Source organism: Melopsittacus undulatus, chromosome 2 (assembly GCF_012275295.1).
Source record: "Melopsittacus undulatus isolate bMelUnd1 chromosome 2, bMelUnd1.mat.Z, whole genome shotgun sequence".
In the NCBI taxonomy this organism is placed as follows: Eukaryota; Metazoa; Chordata; class Aves; order Psittaciformes; family Psittaculidae; genus Melopsittacus; species Melopsittacus undulatus.
Genome location: NC_047528.1, coordinates 48,409,954 through 48,432,981, shown reverse-complemented (window position 1 = coordinate 48,432,981; position 23,028 = coordinate 48,409,954). Strand labels below are relative to the sequence as shown.

At 38.7% G+C, this 23,028-nt stretch overlaps 1 pseudogene; it reads right to left on the bottom strand.

Moving 5' to 3' along the window:
• Positions 1 to 1,535: 1,535 nt before the first annotated feature.
• Positions 1,536 to 21,536, bottom strand: LOC106023352 (uncharacterized; annotated as a pseudogene).
• Between the last annotated feature and the right edge of the window lie 1,492 nt (positions 21,537 to 23,028).

The window sequence follows — 23,028 nt, the reverse complement described above, 5'->3', positions numbered from 1 at the left end:
CTGAGCATCAGTGTCCTCACTGGGGTTGGGAATAGTCTGAGGCCAGACTAGGACATGGTCTGTTTGGCTTGGTTGGACCAATAGCCAGGCACAACAGTGATGTGGGGAGCTGGAGACAGGCCCTGCTATGGCATCACTGAGGCATGGGATGTAAGAGACCTACATGAGTCCAACAAAAGGCTGTTAAGAAGACGAAGGAATTGAAGCATCTGTCCTATGAAGAAAGGCTGAAGGAGCTGGGACTGTTTAGCCTCAAGAAGAGAAAGCTTGGGGAGGAATCTTATTAAAATATATACAAGCACCTGAAGGAAGTGTGTAAAGAAGACTGAGCCAGGCTCTTTTTGGTGATGCCCAAATATAGGACAAGAGGCAATGGGCACATTTTGTCTGTGAGGTGGTGACTGAGCACTGGCACAGGCTGCTCTGGGAGGTTATGTACTCTCCATCCTTGGAGGTACTCAAAAACCATCTAGCACTATGCTGAACAACCAGTTCCAGGTGAGCAGGGGCATTGCACACTGTAATCTTGAGATCCCTTCCATTCTCAATCATTTTGTGGTTTATACAATTTTTTTTTTTTTTTTGTTTTCTAACTTTCATATTTTTTTATAAATCACAAATTAAAAAGAAAAAGTGTGCAGGGTATTTAGTTATTTCAAAACCTGTAAAATTCCACTATTATTAGAAATAACAATAACCCTAGAATTAGTGTTGCTTTGTTCTTGAGAATTTTTATTTTAAAGCAGGATAGTTGTAAAATTAACAGAAATGAAAGCTGCATTGTTGTAAACTGAACAATAATATAATGGTTTACTTGTTTTCGTCTCTCGGCATCTTAGAGCTGGGGCTTCCCAATAGAGTGTCATGCAAGATTTTATAGAATAATATGCTTTGAATTAATCAACAGAATTGTCTATTTTAGGAAATCTAATCACCAACATTGTGCCATCTAATTACACTTATCATTCTCCTTTAGAATTAGTATTATTCCAGCTGTATTTAATACAAAGTGTATAGGACATTTGATTAAAAATCACATTTAATGTTGACTACATAAGACCATGGCACACATTAGAATGTAGAAAAGGCATTAAATGTGTTTTGTGTTTGAAATGATAACACAATATTCACCCATTGTATAGACAATGAAGCAATTTTTAAATGGATTCCCCAGTTATTAGCATTTAATGGCATCCCAGTAGCAATTATCTTTTTCTTAGTTTCACTTGTTGCTGGTTGGGGTGCAGACTGGGCTTCCAGACTCAGCTCCATGTCTCTCCTGCTGTGATGGGCCTTTCACTGATAGCCTGCAAAGCAGTGAAGTGGTTCTGCAAGGGCACCTCAGGCTTCGGGGGAAGACTTTTCCTCTTGCAGGTCCTTGCTGTTGTAGTCTTCCTTTCTTCTTCATTATTTGCCCCTCCATTCTGTGTGGGCTGCTGCAGCAGTTTTTGGCTTTTTGGCTGTGGGTTCCTCTGCAGACTGCACTTGGGACCAGGTGTTCAGCTCCTACTCAGCCTCCCTGATATGCAGCCTCCTCACCACCTCCTGCACCTCAGCCACCTGCTGCAGGAGCCCTTCCACCTGGGCACAAAGGTTGCAGGTAGGTCTGCTGCCTGTCCCTGCCCCAGGAGAAAGCTCTGCATCTCCTGCATCCCGAGGTCTGCACTGCAGCTCTTCCTGCAGCAGCTCCATCTTGATAAAGGCATCTGCCACCACCAGTGTAGATGGTGTAGACTGCCCAGCTGGAGCTGCAGCCTTTTCATCTGATCAGTGGAAACAACTTTTGCCATCTCCAGAAGTGTCTCAACTTGGCTGGCAGCAGACTGGCAGCCAAGCAGACACAATTGCAGCACCAGACAGCACTCCCTCAGAATGGAAATTATCTGTATTGCTACTTGCTCAATTTTCTAAACATCTTCATTCTCCAAACTCACTCTTCCAGTCTTCTCTCTTTCCAATTCAACTCCTTTTGCTTGTGTGTCCTCATCTTGAAACACACGTACAGTACTGGCAGTTGACTTGGACATGTCTTCTTCCCTGGCTGCCAAACAGGCAGCCTCCAAGCTATCTGGTAACGTGCTCGCTGCTGAATCCTTGTGACTGGATATAACTTCAACTGCATTATTCAGGAAGGCTTGTGGGATATTGGCTTTCTTCTCCAGTTCTGAGCAAAGGGCTGTCACAGAGCCAATATCTAATAACACAATTTCTGGTGTCTGGCTTTACTTAGGTGGTTTAAATGAAGAATCACCCAGCTGCTCTGCATTGCTGATCTCCATGATTCCCAAAGACACTTGTGTCAGTGTCACTGATGCTGATGGCCACTGATCTTGGTTTGCATGAGAGCCTGAATCCTGTGTAAGGCTCACTGGAGCACTGCCATAATGCTCTTTGAGATCAGAGGGAGAGAAAAACAATCTGTGACACTACTTTCATCTTGAGAGCCTGTTGCTTCTAGCTTTTCACTGTTGTTCTCAAGGGTGCTGGGCTGAATTGTCATTAGTGACAGGTCTGGAAGGTCTTGTGAGAGGTCTGTCCTCTCCTGAGTTTGAGTCAGAAGAGGGGACATTGTGAACCCTGCTGATGGCAAGATGGTCAAGGTTTCATTCTCTGGGAATTCATCTTCCAACAAGGAAGGTAGTAATTGCAGAACACATGCTTCTGCTTGGGTGATGAATCATCCATTCTCTGGCACTTCTTCCTGCTGCTCTTCTTCAGTGGCTATTACCTGGTTTTTATGATAGGTTGCATGCTTTTTTCTATGGGCATAGGTCCACCAACAGCCAAGAAGTGCCAGAATGATGGGTATGGCATATGGGACAAAATTGCAGATGTCTCAAGCCATCTTAGAGAGCCTCCGCAAATATAAGGGTATTCTGGTGTGGCAGGGTGCCACCTTCCCCATGCTAGCTCTTGGAGCAGGTCCCAGACCCCGTGCTGGAGCAGCTTCCATGAAAAGCCCACATGCACCTGTCCCACCTGCTGGGACATGCAGTGGCTCCTGCTGCCCAACCTGGCTATGATGCCCCTCCCGCAAGTGAATGGTTACAGGACTGGTGCCACAGCCAGGGTTTCAGCTATTTAGACTGTGGGACTCACTTTGAGAAATGTCATCTGCTGGGCAATGATGTGGTCCACCCATTAAAGAAAGAACATCTTCGGTCACAGGCTTGCCAAGCTGGTGAAGAAGCCTTTAAAGTAATGTTGCCAGGGGAGGACAACCTCAATCTATTTCACTCCTACCAGTTTGATGCTGATGCCAGCAGAAGATGCCCAGAGCCTGGAGTGGGATAGCAGGTCAGCAGGAGAGCACATGGAGAGCAGCACAAAGGACTTCCAGCCACTCCAGCCAATAAGCCAGCTTCATCAGGGGCCCAGCTTAAATGGCATAGATGCACATAGCATGGGGAACAAGCAAGAGGGGTTAGAGATGTATGCATGTCTGAAGAGCTATGGCCTTACTGCCATCACTCAGACATGGTGGGACACCTTGCATTGGTTTTGGAATGGAAGGATACAGCCTTTTCAGGAAAGACTGAGGAGACAAGGAAGGGGTATTGATCTATATGTCAATTACCAGCTGGAGCACACACAGCTCTTCCTGGGGGTGGATGAGGAGCAGACTGAAAGCTCATGGCTTAGGATTAAAGGGAGAGCAGGGACAGCTGACATTACAGTAGGGGTTTGCTACAGATCGCCTAACCAGGAAGACAGAGTGAATGAGGCTGTTTATAGAGAGATTGGTGTGACCTCACGTTCATAAGCCCTGGTGCTCCAGGGGGACTTCAACTACCCCAATATGTTGGAGGGACAACACAGCAGGACAGAAGCAATCCAGGAGGTTCCTGGAATATGTTGGTGATTACTTCTCTGAGTGACAGAGGAGCCAACAAGGAGAGGACCTATGCTGGACCTTGTTCTCACCAACAGTGTGGGGCTGGTGGGGAATATGAAGCTTTGAGGCAGCTTTGGTTGCAGTGACCATGAAATGGTGGAGTTTGAGATCATTAGGGCTGCTAAGAAGGTGCACAGAAAGCTCACTACCCTGGACTTCAGAAGAGTGGACTTTGTCTTCTTCAGGGATCTGCTTGGTAGACTACCATGGGATAAAGCCTTGAAAGAAAAAGTGGCACAAGACAGCTGGATACTATTCGAAGATTACATCATCCAAGCTCAGGAGTGATGCATCCTGACAAAGAGAAAAGCAAAAACACTAGGAGGCCTATGTCAATGAACAAGGAGCTCCTGGACAAAATCTAATACAGTAAGCCTAGAGGAGGTGGACACAAGAAGTAGCCTGGGAAGGACACAATAAAAATTGCCTGAGCAGACAGGAATCAGGTTAGGAAAACTAAAGACCTGATAGAATTAAATCTAGCCAGGGACATCAAAGGCAACAAGAAAAGTTTCTATAGGTATATCTGGGATGAAAGGAAGATGGGAAAATGTGGACTCCCTCTGAAAGGAAATGGGAGATGTGATTACCTTGGACATGGAGAAGGCTGAGGTACTCAGTGACCACAGTCGTCACCATCGACAGCTCCAGCCGCACCACCCAAGTCACAGAAAACAAAGGCAGGGACTGAGAGAATGAAGAACTTGCTATAGGAGATGCCCAGGTTTGAAAACACCTAAGGGATATGAAGGTTCACAAGTCCATGGCATCTGTTGAGATGCATCCACAGGCCCTGAGGGAACTGGCAGATGGAGCTGTCAAGCCATTATCCATCATATTTGAGAAGTCTTATGAAATGGTGAGGAAGTTAAAAAAAAGATATGATTGACTACCAATGAAGATGATAAATAAATGTGCAGCATTTTGTGCAGCTGCTACTATATGCTGGATATAGGTTTATGGTAGCACATACTCTTTTATTTTTGAATTTAAAAGGAGACAAAGATTTTTCCATCATTATATTTGGGGAAATCTGAAAACAAATGCGAGAGTCATCATTAAATAACATTTGCTTCCCTGGAATCAAGAAACCAAATATTTCCTGATATGATCATTAACCTCTCAATTCATTGTGGATCAGTGATAATTGCGCACTGAGTGTAAGAAAATAAGTGGCATATAATTAGCTTTTACAAATAAAATTAATTAGAAAAAAAATCCAAAGTAATACATATAGGAGTATGGTAATTTAAAAAAGGAGGGCAGATAATCATACAGTGGTAATTAAATGATGTGGTAAATGATAGATAATGTATGCTAACTTTTTGTATACCTGTGCTTTTTTGTTTTAATTTGGTTTTAAGGTTCACTTTATATATATTAGCTCTGAATTAACTCATTGCCAAAAAGAAATCTCCTACCAAGAGCATGTGGACATTTGCTGTAAATTTTTATTTTATTTTTCATCCAACAAAGACAGTTAGCTCAGTCTTTGTGGGTCTTTTTATGTGCATTTTGTTTCTGATTTTTACATTATTTACATGCTGCTTAGGACACTGCTGAGCATTTACATAATATTCTACTGAGGCAGCTTCAGAGCACTTAAGTACTCTAAAGTAAAGTTATGGCAGTTGGCCTAAGGGATCTCCAAACAGTCTAACTGATATGAAGAAGATATAAATTGTTCTTTCAGATTCAGGTGCTAAGAGTCTTAAGATTTTAGCAGATTATTCATAGAATGCTGCAATTTTTTAAAAAACCTTTTCTCTACAAATGTCTTTAGAAAAAAGTGTTTAAATGTATTGGTTTATGTATATGTATATGTGCATGAACCTATAAATGTTTATACTACGTATGGATGCATATACATACACATATATGTATAAATATAGATGAAATACTTCTAAAAACTTCTTGTCATTAAACAACTAATAAGAAGTACATTTCTTTGAAATTAGGACAGGAAAACCATAATTTCTTCCATGTTTATTTAAACTTTCAGTGCCATAATCATAAGGGAAAGATCTCTCCCTAAAACTCATTTTTGAGACATGAGGATGGTTTCCCTTGCCTTGCCCTTGCTTTCCCTGTTCCCATTTCCATTCTCTTCCTTTCTGTTCTTAGCCCTTTCCCTTTTCCCCTTTCCTTTTTCCCCATTTCACTTTCCCTTTTCACTTCCCCTTCTGCATATATAAAACCCTCCCAAGTTCTGGGAATCAAAACATTAGGTTAAGGAAGTATATGAAGAGTCAACCTACTTTCACTGTGTGTGAGTTCACAGAATCACAGAATGGTTGAATTTGGAAGGGACCTCTGGCGGTCATCTGGTTCAACCCTCCTGCTCAAGCAGGGTTACTTCAGGCCACTTGCCCAGCATCATGTCCAGAAGGCTTCTGAATATCTCCCAAGGAGGGAGATTCTACGACATCTCTGGGCAATCTGTTCCCATGCTCAGCCACCCTCACAGAAAAAAAATGTGTTTCTTGATGTTTCTTGATGTTTCAGTTTGTGCACACTGCCTGCCTCTGGACACCACTGGAAAAAACCTGGCTCCATCTTCTTGGCAAAACTTATTTTAGCTCAGTGTAATAAATGTCTTTTATGTAAAAGAAGGTTAATCAGAGACAGTAAAGAATATCTAATTTTCATGTGTCTTCAGAAATTAATAATCCAACCAAAATGAGAAAAAAATCAAGCTCACAAGTTTGCTTCTTTTTTAAAAAAAAAGAAATAAAGATTGATTGCTGCAAATAAAGGTAGGAGCTCTTGACTTTTATAGTTTTGATTAAAGAAGCAGAAAGCATCGAGTCTGATAATACTGGGGGGGTGGGGGAAGGAGGTTGGGAGAATTGCAATAACCTTTTCCACTAATATGTCATTAAAATTAAAACATAGAATGTTCATATGATCAGATAATGACTGAAATTTCCCTTTAGCATGTCTAGTAAAATAACTCTGTCATTTATTAGAAAAATGAAATCTTATAAATAGTACATTTAGTAACTGAATTGTTGAGTCTTTGCTTTCAGTGGTAGTTCTTAGCACAGATCACTTTTTATTACTTTTCCATTCTGGAATTAATTCAATAAAGATTAGCTTTCTTGACCTGTATAGACCCCATAAATGTTGTTTATTTACCCGAGCTTTCAGTGGAGGTAGGCTGTGCAGGAATGACATTCACAGAAACATTTGTATATCCCCCATATTCCCTTAAAATAAAAAAAGCACAATATAAAATGCATACAAACCAATACATTAAAATAGAAGTTTTTTCTTTAAGTAAAATGGAAAATTTTGAATAAATATTCAGTCCTTCTTTTTATGAGTCAATACGCAATGTCTCTGAGATTTGCCAGTAACAATCAAAAATTCCTAGTTTATACATATAAATTATGCACATTCATGTGTTTAAATTCTAAAGGTATACAGGGTTTAGTATGCCTGATATTCTTTGGCACCTACAAGTACCTGAAAGAAAATGGTTTGAAATAATTTATTACATGTTAAAACTTGTTAATTTTAGAGCAAGCAGTAAGGTAATTCTTTTGTCTGTAAACACACTTTATGTAAAGCAAGAAAAGTTATGCCAGTGTTTTGAGGGATAATTAATAATAGAAACTCAAGTTACTGTTCACCACGTGATAACAGTGGAATTGCCATCAAAGACTGCAATGTACTTCATTCCTCTAGAGAAAAGGAGTCTGATGTATGATTAAGTATGATTAAATAACTTGCAGGAAATGGAATAAACTATACTGCATATATATTGATATATACTACATAAAGCAAACCTGGCTACTTTTCTACTTAAAAAAGCCTGTTGATTTGATTTTGAAATATGTAAAATTTATGTATTTTAAGGGTTTAGTCATTGTCAATATTTCATATGGCAACCTGGTATTTGAGTGAGAAGAAGAATTAATACCTTTATAGTGTCTACATACTGCCATTTGCATTATTTTGTCAGGTGGTTGTGAAAAATCTTTTCCTCTCTTCATTGTTCTTCACAATCCTATTTACAAAATTATTCAGCTGATATTTTACATTAAATGTGACAATTTCAGTCTTTCAAACTGATAAAGAAGGCTATGTGTGTTCTGCTCTTGTGATAGATTTGAATGGAATGCAATCACAGTAGCAAAGAGAGAGAGGGAAGGAAAAAGGTAAGAGTAAGGCAAAGGTGAACAGAAAGCAAGGCAAGGGAAGGCAGGGCAAAGGAAAACCATCTTTATGTACCATGACTAATTTTTGGAAGATTAGGACACTGAAAGTTTAAATAAACATGAAAGAGATACTGGTTTTCCTGTCCTATTTTCAAAGAAATGCAGCTCCCCATTAGTTGTTGACTGGCAAGAAGTTTTCAGAAGTATTTAATCTATAAAATACAAAATGTGAACTGGCTAGTTTACAGGTGTAGAGAGATGTACAGCCTTCTAATTAGCACTCTGAATGATATTAGGCATAGCTACACTGCCTTGTATTTATCCATCAGCTACCTGGGAGACAAGGTCAGTCTGTGCAAAAAAGACTCAAGAGTACAAGGTCATTTCTTAAGGACTTTCCCATGTTTTTCTCATTATCCCCTCCATCTTGTTTTGTCTAATGGTGTCTTGCATCTCTGAAAGTGCTTAATCTGTACACATACATGTCACATACAGGTAAGACACCCCATACAGTTTCAGCTTGTTTCCTTTCTGTCCTCATTGAAGCAAAAGGAAAGGGACAGTGATAAACAACCAATCTATTCACATATTTAAACAAATAATAAAAATGTTTATGTGCAATTCTGCCTTTCTTGATATAGTTACTAGTCAACAGACTTCAAGGACATCTTCAAATTCTTTTGCTTTATTTTCTTATGACCTTTCCTAGGTCTGCCACTTTAATTTCTGCTTTTTGCTCAGTCACAGAGCTGATTTATTTCTAGTAAGAAGATCAGAATAATGAGCTGGCTGATATCATTGTGTTGTCATTGAGAAAATTCATGGCTCATAGATTCTGTGATATATCTCATTTTAATGTGCAGAAGAAGATTCGAATCTTCAGCAAACATCAGAGATTGTATGTTTCTGACAAACTTCATGAAATAAAAGCTTATTATGTAATATTGAAATAACTTTTCATTATGGTTGTTTATGTTGATAACTTTAAATTAATATAACCTTAATTACCTTTAATCTCTTTTCATATTCTCCTGTAGAGTTGCTATGAGTTGACTGGTATTCAGTAGACACAGGGATTTGGCATCACAGAGCTTATTTGCACTCACACAGAGATTACACTATGATTTATTTTGAAATTAGTCTTTTTGTTGTTGTTATCTTGAAGACATTACATCACATACTACATAATTATTTCACCTCAACAATTTACAGTGATGTGACTTTACCAGACTGGATATTTAACCTTACAGAGAGAAAAAAAAGTAACTAGAAACAGCATTTTTTCTAAAACTGAAGTAGTAATATTTTTTAATTGACAGAAACCTTAATTTGTTCTTTCTTCTCTTAGAGGCCTTCATGATAAATAATTTCTAACATAATTATTTAATATGGGCAGTAGTGCCCAATACTCTGAAATTATCTTAAATGTCTAGAACTTAATATTTAAATGAAACCACAGTTCTATGACAGATACAGGTATTATAGAACTGTGAAATGCAAAATTGTTAAAATAATTTATTATTTTTTAGAAAAAGAAAATATTACGTCTTCATCATACACAGAAATAGGCAAAGAATGGGAAATTTTCCCTATATTTTTAGTGTTTGCTAATAAACCTCCTGCTTTTCACTTTTGTCTTTCACAGGATCACTAGATCTTCAGTTCATTATGCCTTTTGTTATTTTGCCTTTGAGTTTATTTCATTAAAATAATTTATTCAAGTTCAGATTTTACTGAGAGCAGGACCGGGTTTATCCAAGTTCTCAAGAAAACAGATTCCTTTGATGCTTCAGCTTACTTTCCAGAGGATCCTAACGTTTCAATGACACAAAGTGACAAACAGAATTTTAGGGGAAGGTCATTCTAAAGTCTTTTATTGTTTTGGTAACAGTATACCCAAACTTGTGTGAATTTCTAGCTTTTGCAAGTCACAGTTGTATATACATCTTTGACACCTGATAGACACTAGCACCTTTTTCTTGTAACCATGAAGCTCCAGCCAGGATTATAAAACCTGACTGGAATTTTTGTATAATTGACCCATCCAACAAATCGTATGCTTTTATTTGTCTTAGAAGTGCTCACAAAATTAATGCCCCCAAAGTGAATAATAGAATAAATCAAAATATTTAAAATTTATATTGATGAGTTATCATAGTATCAATCATCAAAATTATCACTTGTAATAATAACAGCAGTCTTCTAAATATTGCTCACTTTGAGGTAAATATTTCTTAGAAAACTAAAGACAAATGTAGGAAAAAATTAATTATTAACTTGATACTTCTTTCTTTTTATTTTGTATTATTCTCTGGAAAAAAAAATAAAAAGAAACTAATATTTATCCTTCATGCAGCTTTACTTATAGAGAAATTCTTAAAAATTGTTTAATGAAACAGTGGTCCTCTGAGCAGGGCTTGGGTGGAAATGTGTAAAATTTAAGACTGCACAATGTTGGAATTGGGATAATAAGTTTTTATTCTTATCTGACACTTCATAAATTGTGTCTGTCCTCAGTTAACCAGATGAAACACATCCTTTCTCCTCCAGTTCTCATAGGAAGTAACAAAACTATCAGTCTTCCAAGGACAGTGGACCACACACAGCAAAGACAGGTTGGAAAACAGATGGAAAGCATTGTCTTGTATGAATTGACCACAAGACATTAACTTTATATGTTTGTTTTTCAAGAAATCTGCTTTTATCTAGAAGAGAGTTGATCTGTTAGCATTTCACTAAGTCTACAGTAAGTAGGACATAATACAGGTTTTTCAGGAATCAGAAAATTCTAGAACCCACAGTTTGCAATTTGTTCATGAATGTATTGCTTTTCATAATACTTTTTCTTGTCTTTCCCCCCCCCCCCCCCCCCCCCCCCTTCATATTTTTAGAAGAAAGGTTCTATATTTACATGTCCTTTTCATGGCACTGTTGTTCTGGTGATCCTGACAGAGACATCAAGAAACCAAAGCAGCACAAGACAATGAAGAATAGGAGAGGCTTGGATGTGCTGGGGACTGGGGAAGACACCCCACTGGAACTGTTGTTTGCAAACAGAAGAGGACTTGTGAGTTACATAATGGTTGGAGGTCATCTTGGACATAATAATAATTATGAAATAACAGGTTTTAATTCTCAGAGAAGTAGGTAAGGGGTCAGCAGAACTGCTACCTTGGACTTCTGGAAAGAAGACTATACTATTTAGGGGAATTATTGATGAGTCCCTTGGGAGGCAGTCCTGAAGAGCAAAGGATTCCAGGATGTCTGGACATTCTTTGAAAAGAAAATCCTGAGATACTTGATTAGTAATAAATTATTCCTTTATTAGTAATAAATTAAGCTATTTTCCCCAAGTTGAGCCTGCTTTCTTGTTTATTGATCAATGCTAGTAAATTATGGTTTGGATTTATTGTCTGCATAGCTCTTTCTGAAAATGAAAGGCTAACTCCAGAAATATTTTTATCTGGAGATTTAGTGGATAAAGGATGGTTTTCTAGTGTGAATTGTGCTTTCAGTTCTTAATAGATTTTATTTTGTAATTCTCCCAGACCCTCACAGTACATTTACCTGAAAGATTTGCTTGCCCACTACCTACAATTTACCTCTTCAAACAGTAATTCTGAGAACATATGTTGTATTGCAAATTGTGAAAACACTGCATATTTTAAAGGTGATGGACAGATCCCACTGAAGCTAAAGAACTTACAGTGCAAACAGCAGAAGTTTGACATTAAAGAAAAGACTTGTTTTGTTTTGCTTTGTTCTATTTCCTTAGTAACTAGGATGCTTTTCTTAAGGACAGATATACTAAGTTTATGTTGAGAATCATACCTCTGAAAAACATAGACTTCAGCACTCAAATGTATTGGGTGGCGGCACGATATATTTAGCTTCAAGGATTGAAAAATAAGTATAGCCAAAAATATAATTTCTAATCCACATTAAAGTAAAAAATCGCCTTCCAAAATTGATTTTTTTTTGTCTGCTCCCCTGTCCTGGGAAGGTATCATAATTTAATGTGTTATTTCTTCATCCTGGGTTACTCTAGTTTGGTATTTGCTACTGCATGGTACTTTTATTCCTCAGCTATTTGATTCTAGTCAGATCAAGATGGTGTAAAGTCCTCAGGAATTTAAGCATCTGTTTCTTAAATAATGGACTCAATTATATTAAAGATGTTTTACAAGATTATTCAGTGTGAAAATGGAATACATTTAAAAAAAAATCACTTTCTGAAGACAGACTAATTAATTTCCTTTATCTCTAACTAGATTTCTAGCTGTTCTGTTAATTCCTTTTCAGTGACTAAATCTTGCAGAACACAGCTAATCTTGAACATGGTGATTCAATATTTTGCCAAAGGAGTTCATTACTGTGTTAAGTAACACAACAGTGAAAACACAACGACAAGACTAAAACTTTTTAGTCTTGTCATTGTAAGTCTAGATTTATACAATTGCTATATTTCTGCACTGGGTTTATATGGCAAGGTTTCAGTATTGGGGTTGAGGAGCTGCAGGAGTGATTTCTGTGAGAAATTTATTAAGGGCATTGTACAAATGCCTCTTAAATAGTGACAAGTATGGGACATGACCACCTCTCTAGGAAGACTGTTCCAGTGACTGACCACCCTCTTGGTAAAAAAATGCTTCCTAATGTCCAGTCTGTGCTTCTCCTGGCACAGCTTTAGACCATTCCCTCATGTCCGGCCACTCAGCACTGAGTTCAGCATCTCCCTCCACTTCTCCTCAGGAAGCTGTATTGAGCAGTGAGGTCACCCCTCAGCCTCCTCCTCTACAAACTAGACAAGCCCAAAATCCTCAGGTGCTCCTCACAGGACATGCTTTCCAGCCCTTCCACCAGTTTTTTTACCCTCCTTTGGATGCATTCAAGGACCTACAGATCTTTCTTAAATTGTGGGGCCTAGAACTGCATGCAGTACTCACTGCACCAACACTGAATACAGTAATAACCTCTTTTGACTGGTTATATTGTTTGATGCATCCATAAATATTCAGTATGTAGATCTAATTTAATTTAGTTACAATGATACATGTTACAATGTGAAAAAACAGAAATTATATTTACTAGGTAATACACCAGAAAAATATCCTCAGGGTTGGGAGGTCTCTAACTCCAGTCCAGATTGCAGTATTTAATGTTTTAATTTATTTTGATTACACAATGTATTATTTAGCTAGGAAACTAAGAAGAGTAGCTCATTGTGTATCTAGTGAAATCAGTCTCAGCAGACTGACAAGATGACAATGCCATCAAAACCTGTAGTGAGAAAAAGCCACCCTAGATAATTAAAAAAGATGAAATTGAAGGCTGAAATTTGAGCAAAGCCTTTACACAGCTGTAGCTGAACAAATCTGGTCCTATGAAAAATCAGACACTCTCCTTATGTGGAAGAATGAATTGGTGGCTGTAAACCTGACTGAGCTTCCTTGGCCCTCAGTAAACACCTTACTGATAATTTGCATAGAAAAAGAGCATATCCAAAAGAAACTTCTTTTTTTCCCACATGAATACCCACCTGCTGGCCTAGACTCTAAGCACTGTAAACTGAACATGTAAATCAGAAGATCCCCTTGGCATAAAAAATTGGTCTGTATTCCTTGGCCACTAGATCAGTCTAGGTTTTAAATTGTTTTGCACAAAATTTTAGTAGGTATCTAATTTAACTGACAATGACAAGCAAACATGATATTTCATTTTCTAAAATATGCATGTATGTGTCCGAATGTGTGAAAGAAAGCAGTGAAATCATCCTGTCTGAGCCCTTTTATGACACACGTATGTCTGTTATGAATAAAAATCGGTCCAAGCCACATACAAATATAATCACAAACAGCTGGTAATTAAAAAAGAACTTTGGAATCCTTACTTTTAAAATAAGATTAGAGACTGTCAATGAATTTCTTAGGTTTTATTAATAATTAATATTTATTAATAATGGTGAGATTGCATTAATTAAAATGGACTATTTGACACTGTTAAAATTGAATTAATGGTTCAAGCTGTCTCGTCAGGACTGATAAATGAAAACTAGTGAATGACATGATTCAGAAGAAGGTAGCAGTACGTGAAGCAAAAGATACGAGAAAAATGCAATTTGTGAAGTAAGAGAGAGTAATTTAAATTGTGTCAAGCCCTTCCACCCTTTTTGTGCTTGTTTCTAATATCTATCACAATAACAGATATAAATTTCTAGATCTCTTTAAAAGAATTGCATGAGGAAATCTCCCAGTAATTATAATATTGTACAAAAAATCTAACCAAAATCTAATCAAATTAGTTCTCATATATGTTTTGCCTTTTACTCCAGAAGGCAATATTAACTGGTGGTCTGTATTGTTTTCATTTATAATGTGTTGCCAGATGAGCTACAGATGAGATACTGTATGCATGCAAAATACTGTAAACCTTTATAATCAGGATAAATTAAAACAGGAATTAGTGTTTCCTGGAACTTGTTCTAAAAATATTTTCAAATAAATGTTGATGTTACTTCTGGCATAACTGACACTCAAGCATGTGAATTCTCAAATGCTAATTATTTAAAAGAAATGTCTTGCCTGAAATAGATTTGCAATACATAGTTACTACTTAACTGTAGGATTTTGAATGTTGCATAAGTGTATACTTATCACAATTCCAAGGATGCCTGAGATCTGCCTGATTGAATTCCTGAATCACTATATTGAATAGTTCCAGTTCATGATAATTAACATCATTGTGACCAATTTATATCTTTTTTATTACCTGACTCTGCTGCTTGCTCTAATGTGTGGCTTGCAATGGAAATTAACTACAACATAAAAAAAACCCTAGTACTGTTTAATCAACAAATTATTAACATGTGTTATACTTTGAATAGGGTGACCTAGCAAGCGCATTTTTAATAAGAAGAAATATCTCATTTTGATGGGTATTAAAGGTAAAACCACAAGTTTCTTAATTTAACAATGATTGAAGCAAATTAAACCCTAACTTAAAGGCTAGATCAAACATGTCTAGAGAAGACAGAGAAGAATTTGGTCTGATTTGTCCATTTGATCAGCTCTGTACCACATTTTGCTCTCATACCCATCCATTAGCTGTAAAACAAACAAAAAAAAAACCAAAACCACAACCAACCAACCAACCAACCAAAAAAAAAGGTGTCCTGGGTTCAGCAGTAGCAGCTATTTTTCTCCTTCTTAGTAGCTGGTGCAGTGCTGTGGTTTTGACTTTAGCCTGAGAACAATGTTGATAACACACCAATGTTTTAGTTGTTGCTAACTATTGCTTACTCCAATCAAGGACTTTTTAGTCTCTCACACTCTGCCAGTGAGGAGGGGCATGTGAAGCCAGGAGGAAGCAGAGACAGGACACCTGACCCAAATCAGCCAAAGGAGCATTCCATACCACAGCACATCTTGCTCAGTATGTAAACTGTGGGGAGTTACCCAGAAAGTCCAGATTGCTGCTCTGGTTAGGGCGGGTATCTGCTGGCAGGTGATGAACAACTGCATTGTGCATCACTTGTGTTTATTGCTTTCTTTTCCTTTTCTGCTTTTAGTTTTATATTCTTTCCCCTTGTTATTTCCCTTATCATTATTATTATTGGTGGTAGCAGCAGTGGTTTATGTTATACCTTAGTTACTTTACTGTTCTTATCTAGGCCTGTGAGAGTTACATTCTTATGATTCTCTTCCCCATTCCTCTGGGAGCAGGGGGAAAGAAAATGGGGGAGTGAGGTGTGTGGTTCTGTTACAGGCTGGGCTTAACTCATGGCAAACAGTTTTAATATGTGCTACATTTACATGGCTGTAGAAAAACGGTATCTGATGGAGTAAAACCCAACCCACCAAAACCACTAAATGATATAGGATTTTTTTTTTAAAAAAAAAAAAAAGAAAAAAAAAGCAATCTGAAACCTGGACAAATATATATATATATATATAAATAAAATCTTCTAATATGTTTGAAAAAACAAAATTAAGCAAATGAACCTTTTAGCATTAAAGTGCTAACAGGAATTGTAGATTTGGAGTTGGAATCACAGATTGATTCAGTTTTCCAAACTCAAAAAGGCAGTATGGACTTTATGTGCAAAAGCTCTACAGGCATGTATCAGATAAAAGCAATTATCACTCTTAACAGTAATTTCTAGTGCAAACCACAAAGCCTTGAATATTAGGAGCACAAATATATTCTGTTTATACCTCCTTTATGGTAACACAACCAGAAAAGCAAAGTGTGGTAGAAAACAGTGACTATCATCATTTTCCCTAGCCCTGATTCAATTTACCTTCAGGCGGGCCCATATTTGCTGAATAAGTGGACAATTATATAATATAGTCTTTCTTTTTCCACTGAGAAATGCAGAAATTAAAACACAGAATCTTGTTATCTGTAGACCAGGGAACTGCACAGGCATAGCAGAAGTCAACCTGAGACACAGTTAATGGCAGCATAACTCCAATCAGAGGAGTAATTTTAGCACTTAGAACAGTAATTTATTTAAGAATTAATATCAAAGCTAAAAAAGAAAAATCCAGTAATGTGTATCCCAAGTGTTTTATGTTGATCATTGTCATTACAGTCAATGGAGAGCATCTCTTAGCCTACAGGCGCTTCAACACTTCAATTCCTACCAAAATACTTTACTCCTGGGGTTTGCCTGGCTTTTGTAAATTTAACCTAAGTGTTATTCTTACATGGACTTCTCTGTGTGTTTGCGTTGTGTTTGGTTTTTTTTAGTCAGTACATTACTGGAATTGATGCTGTTGGTAGCAGCAGCTAAGAGACTAAAAGCAGCTTGAAGAATCTAAACCAAGAGCCTGAAAGGATCAAAACATTAAAAAGCAACACTGTGGGTTTTTTTCACTCATATTTGAGTGAACTGTTGATAAACACTGCCAAGCTACCTAGCTTCTGTGCTTCCAAGTTAAAGGGATTCACTCATGTGTCAGCATATGAATATACTAAAGATGGTAAGCTGAGTCAGATGCCAGTAGCTTAAATGTAATTAAACTTGACTGAATAAACAGCAATAGCAGTAAGGGTCAAAGCAAATGTTTGTTTTCCAAAAGTTAGTATTCCTTTTAATATTGAACTTTCAATCTTACATTGATCAGAATTTTATTTTATATATATTCTTAGATATATTCCTGTAATATTCCTGTAATTCCTATTAAAATGCAATATACAATGCAAACTAATAAAAGACATATCATTATATTCACTGGTAAATAAAAACTGAAAAAAAACCAACCAACCAACCACCAACAACAAAAAAACAAAACAACAACTAAAAAAATCCCCAACAAACTCAATCAAAAAACCCAAACAGCTTATTATTACATCTTTTTATTGTCAGACAGTTCATGGCTATCTGAAGCTATGCCTAAAGAAGCTAAACATAAACCAGCTAATAGGAAATTTTACTTCCAGAAAATATAATTATTCTATTGCTGTATATTCACATTAGATGCAACCATATTTTTCTGTCAAAGTAAAATCCCTATTTGGTTTCTCTTTGGAAAAAAGGTTTATCACTGTGCAATACAGACTTCATCTTCAGTGAGAAGACATGCAGTGTTAGGTAATACTCAAAGAGGCATTTCTCTGGAACTGTCATTTCTCAAGGCAGACTGAATTAAGAAAATGCAGTTGACATGCTGATGTCTAAAAATAGGTTGGCAGCTCCTATTTAAAAAATTTTCAGCAAAAGTATTTCAGACTTTTTCTTTTGAACTAGAAGCTAAAACGTCGACAAAAAGCATCTAGCATAGATGAACCTTTATTCATTATTATATCAAAGAAAAACTAAGTTCAAGCCATTTAAAAATTCCAGTTAAGGTAATTTAAATTGCAAAAAGAGACTTTATTTTATACAAATATAATCTTGTCATGTGATGTTACTGATCTAAATCTTGCTGTGGTACGTTCTTTACAATTCCACTAATAAATATGCAGAACTCTTATGCAGGTAGCTGTTTTCTACTTTTTTGGAATTACATTTGCATATCAGAGCTATTTATTCTGAAAATAAACAGGTATTTATCATAAAAGCCATTTTCTGAATTCCCCGTTCATGAAATCAAAAACCATTCTATGTTGTGAGCAATTAATTAATCTAAAAAAATATATAAATCTTTGCACAGTCAGAATTTAATGACTCTATATAACATACAGCAATGACATCTTAAATTTTTGACCAGTAGTTTTTGGTAATCATATGTATTTTAGAGTTTATGTATGAATATGTATTTTTTTCAGTCCTAGTAATTCCCTGGCAGTCTATAATTGCTTCTATAAAATAGTAGTCGTCTGTGAAAAGGGCTAGCAATTGCTTATAAAAGAGCTATTTTGATTGTAGCAAAGAATCAGACTACATTCAGAGCTGTTCTGTTTTTTTCTATTCTGTCTTCGGTATGCTTGCAGTCATGTTGTGGAAGCAACAAATAGCATGTTATAGAATATTTTCTACCTTTTTTGATTGGATGAAAATTCTATTCTTTTTTCTGCTTCAGTAGTGAAAAAAAAATTGGATTTAATAGTACAAATTGCAAACTTAGAAAGGTGTTCACAACTGAAAACCACATGCAAAGAAAATAGCAACCTAATTTAGAACTATCAGAGTGTTTTTTCAACTGAAAGTGTAAATTCTAGAATTACTTCGGTTTGGTTATTCTTTATTTATGTTTCTGAAAGTTTACAAATTCCTAAAGTAAAATAAATATTTCATTTGGCGATAATTTAACATGTAATGAAATAATTAAGTTTTTTCCCAGTTGACACAACATTTCAAACAATTTCAACACGAAACTGACTTCTCTTTCTCTTCCCCACCCCCCATCTTTTTTAAAGTATACCCATGGAAATTTTGTTTAATAAGCCTTCAACATCTACCAGTCCTACAGAACCAGTTTCCATGTTTGCCCTCTTGCAGTCCATACACGGTGTATACCAACACCAGGTTCTTGGGCAGTAAACCTTCTTCTCAAAGAGAACAGGATATCAGATAAGAACCATAACATTTCTGAGGCAACGTTTTATAATACTGAAATGCAGTTTAGGTTTGTACTGACTTAAAATGAAATGGATGCAGCCTAATTTGAATGACTCGAAACATTTAAGTAACAGTAAAAAGTACCATAATGTACTGTATTCTCTGAATGAGCCAATTTGGGCTAGACAAAAATGGGTAAATGTATGCACATCAAATTTTATCACCTGAGTATTTGAAAAAGCCGCTCTTAAATGTCTTACCTCTCAAGCTCATGATCTTAGAAACTTTTGTTTCAATATTTGTATTAAAAAAAATTAAACTGAGTTTCATATGGTTTAGATGTTTATATAAATGAGAAAAAAAGAAAACCTCAAACAAATAAAACCCCAAAGAACTCCACACATCTCTTTTATTTTCAAGAACAGATGGATATTAGCAAGTAAAGATTCATGTGTATTTACTTGAATGATGATGTCCCTTACTTTGTTGGAGAGTATGTCTTACTCTTCTATCCAACAAGAACATTGCTTGATATGGATACTTTGAAACTACAGAAAAACAAAGAATGCTAGTTTCTCCATTACTTGAAGTTTAAATCCAGAGCCGATTTTTGACTGAGATAGTTGCTTTAGCACAAAGGCCATATACTTAATGGTGAATTTCATGAGTTTCTGAGGTCTGTATTAAATGCCTGACAAAAACAGATCGGTACTATATCTGGTATATGTGTTGAGCTGCTGGCAATGAAAGGACTGCGAGGATGGGCTCTTTGAGAAGAAACCAGGGGCTGTCCCGTGCCAGACAGAGCTAGTTCCAGCTGGCCCCAAAAGGGACCCACTACAGGCATAGTTGAGCCCATCAGCCACTATGGTGGTACCTCCATGGCAGCATATTTAAGAAAGAGTAGAAAACATTGCGGAGCAGTTGTGTGACAGTAGTTAGAAAAATGTGTGATAAACAGCCCTGAAGAAACGCAGGTGAGAGAAGGAGGCACTGGAGCAAACAGTCTGCTGCACTCCATGGAGAAGACCATCATGAAGCATGTAGTCTCTCTTTAACCCGTGGAGGACCACAGCAGAACAAATATCCATTCTTCAGCATGTGGAGGTTCCCACAAGCAGGCAGGCAGAAGTGCCCTGAGTGAAGCTGCAGCCCATGAAGAGCCCATGCCAGAGCAGGCTGCTGGCAAGGGCTGTGGTCTATGTGTAACCCATCCTGGAGCAGTTTGTCCCTGAAGAACCATACCTTATAGAAAGGATCCACATTAGAGCAGTTCTTGAAGACTGCCTGTGGGAAAGGCCCACATCGGAGCACAGCTTGTGAAGGGCTGTATCAGGTGGAAGGGACCCCAGGCTGAAGCCGGGGAAGAACATGAGGAGATAGGAGCAGCAGAGCAAAATCATTATGAACTGACTCAGTTCCTGTCAGTAACCCCCATTCCTGTCACCCCTAGGTGGTTCAGCTCCCCTAATCACTGGCACGTCCAGGTTGAAGTTTGTTTATGAAAACACAGGCATACCCCACGCACACTGGGTTTGGAGAAGATACACCTGCCCAGCAGCTGGAACCAGTCACACAGGCTGTGACCTGTCATCTCACTTTAGCTGCCAACATTGAGACCCTCACTCACCTCAGTTCCTCCAGCACCTAGTTGTCCAGACACACAATATGCCTGTCACAGTGGCTTGAGATTAAGGACCCCCACTGGCTCCAGCAGCGCATGTTGAGGACCCACTGGATTCAGCAGCTGAAGCCCATGGCTATGGGCACCCACACCCCTGGTCTGACTCTAGTAGCTGGCACCAAGTTTCATCCAAACATATGCAGGGCTTACCAGTGGGTGGCACTAAGTCCTCACAGCACTACACAGAGGATGAAATATCAGTACCCTTTTCCTATATTTGTTTGGCTTTTGGAGATACAAAATGAACTCTCTGGACTTTCTCATAAAGGACATTAACATATATGCTTAATAATCTAGTAATTAAAGCCCTGATCCAGGTAATGGGAAAACTGGATTCAATTTATTTGTGTCAGAGTGTTGTCTCATCATTTGCTGAGGTGAGTAGCTGGAGAGAGGACACCTGCAACACCGGAGCGGAGCGGGGAGAGATCAGCATCCAGGAGCTTCACCACAGAGCAACAAGAGCCACTGAGGAGGGAGCCCCAAGTCCTCAACAGGACTTGCCCAGGAGCCAGCAGCTCAGCCTACCCGAGGGGCTGACTCACCGGGGGCGGAGCAAGGAGGAGTGGCACCAGCTGCGAGTGGTTAAAAACCTACCCAGGGAGCGCGGCGACCAAGAGCGCGGCAAAAAGAGCCTGCAAACAGAGCGGGTCGAGGCAGTTTGCGTGGCAGCTTGCGCGGGCTGGCAAGCGGGCTAGCCGCCTTATCAACAGGACTCGCCTGGAGCTCAGGAGGGGAAGCTTGTTCGTGTGGAGAGACGTAGATGGATCGATTGACCAGATAGGTCATGGTTACAACACGATCAAAAGCGGTAGTGAGTAATAATGTGGATATCCAGACTGAGCCTTCCTGCAGACATGCGGCCATGCAGGTCTCTGGCTGCAGCGAATGCCTGAGCCCTGAACTTGTATTGAAGGGAGCCAGTGACACTACTTGTGCTCGCTGTGAGCAAATAAATGATCTGCTCAGGCAGGTGGTTGAACTGAGGGAGGAGGTAAAAAGGTTGAGAGCCATCAGGAAATGCAAAAGTGAAATAGATTGGTGGAGCCACACCCTAAGGCAGAGGGAAGTGGTTGAACAAGTGATGGATCCCCTTCCCTCCTACCATAAGATGGAAGGAGAGAACTTAAGGGACACGGATGTATGGAGGGAGGTCCCTCCTCAGAGAGGTAAGCGAAAACCCTCACAATCCCTTCCTCCCTCCCAGTTGCCCTCTAATAACAGGTATGAAGTCTTGGAACTAGAGGGCCAGGTAAATGGAGATGGAGAGGTAGATCTATCTAGTGAGTCACCTAGGGCTTGTCACTCACCCCCATGCCTTAGAACTTCCCCAACCAAGAAGAAAAGAAGAGTAATTGTGATGGGTGACTCCCTTCTGAGAGGAACAGAAGGGCCCATTTGTCAACCGGATCCATCCCACAGGGAAGTCTGCTGCCTACCCGGGGCTCGGATTAGAGATGTTAAAAAGAAACTCTCTGATCTGGTGCAGCTCTCTGACTACTATCCGCTGCTGGTTTTTCAGGTTGGCAGTGATGAAATTATTACAAGGAGGGCAAGGGCAATGAAGGGAGACTTCAGGGCCCTGGGACGGCTGGTTAAAGGGTCTGGAGTGTGTGGGTCTGGAGTCTGGAGTGTGTGGGTCTCAAGTGGTGTTTGCCTCTGTACCTGTTACAAGCAAGGGTGAAGAGATAAATAGGAAGATTCTGCAGATTAATGTATGGCTATGGGACTGGTGCCATAGGCAGGGTTTTGGATTTTTCAATCGTGGGCTGCTGTATGAGACACCTGGTTTGCTGGTGGCAGGTGGGATACACCGGTCCCAGAGGGGGAAAAGGGTGTTGGGGCAGGGGTTAGCAGGGCTTATTGACAGGGCTTTAAACTAGATATGAAGGGGGGAGGGGATTTAACTGAGCCTGTTAGGGACAAGCCCAAGAGAAACATGCTAGGGCTTGAAGGAGGGCAGACGAGGGAGGACTATCAATCTATTGTTTCATTTGTGGGAAAGGATAGTTTAGACCCTGTCCCACAGGTGAAAAAGGGTACTAGGAGAAGAGTTAGCAGAGCTAATTCACAGAGCTTCTGGTTAGATTCAAAGTGCGAGGGGGTCGTAGCTGAACTAGTGAGGCATTGTTCTACTATTAATGAAGACGAAAGGCCTCCCACCTCCCAAGGGTGCCATCAACATGCTCTGCTCGCTCCCTGAAATGCCTGTACACCAATGCATGCAGCGTGGGGAATAAACAGGAGGAGTTAGAAGTCTGTGTGCGGTCTAAAGGTTATG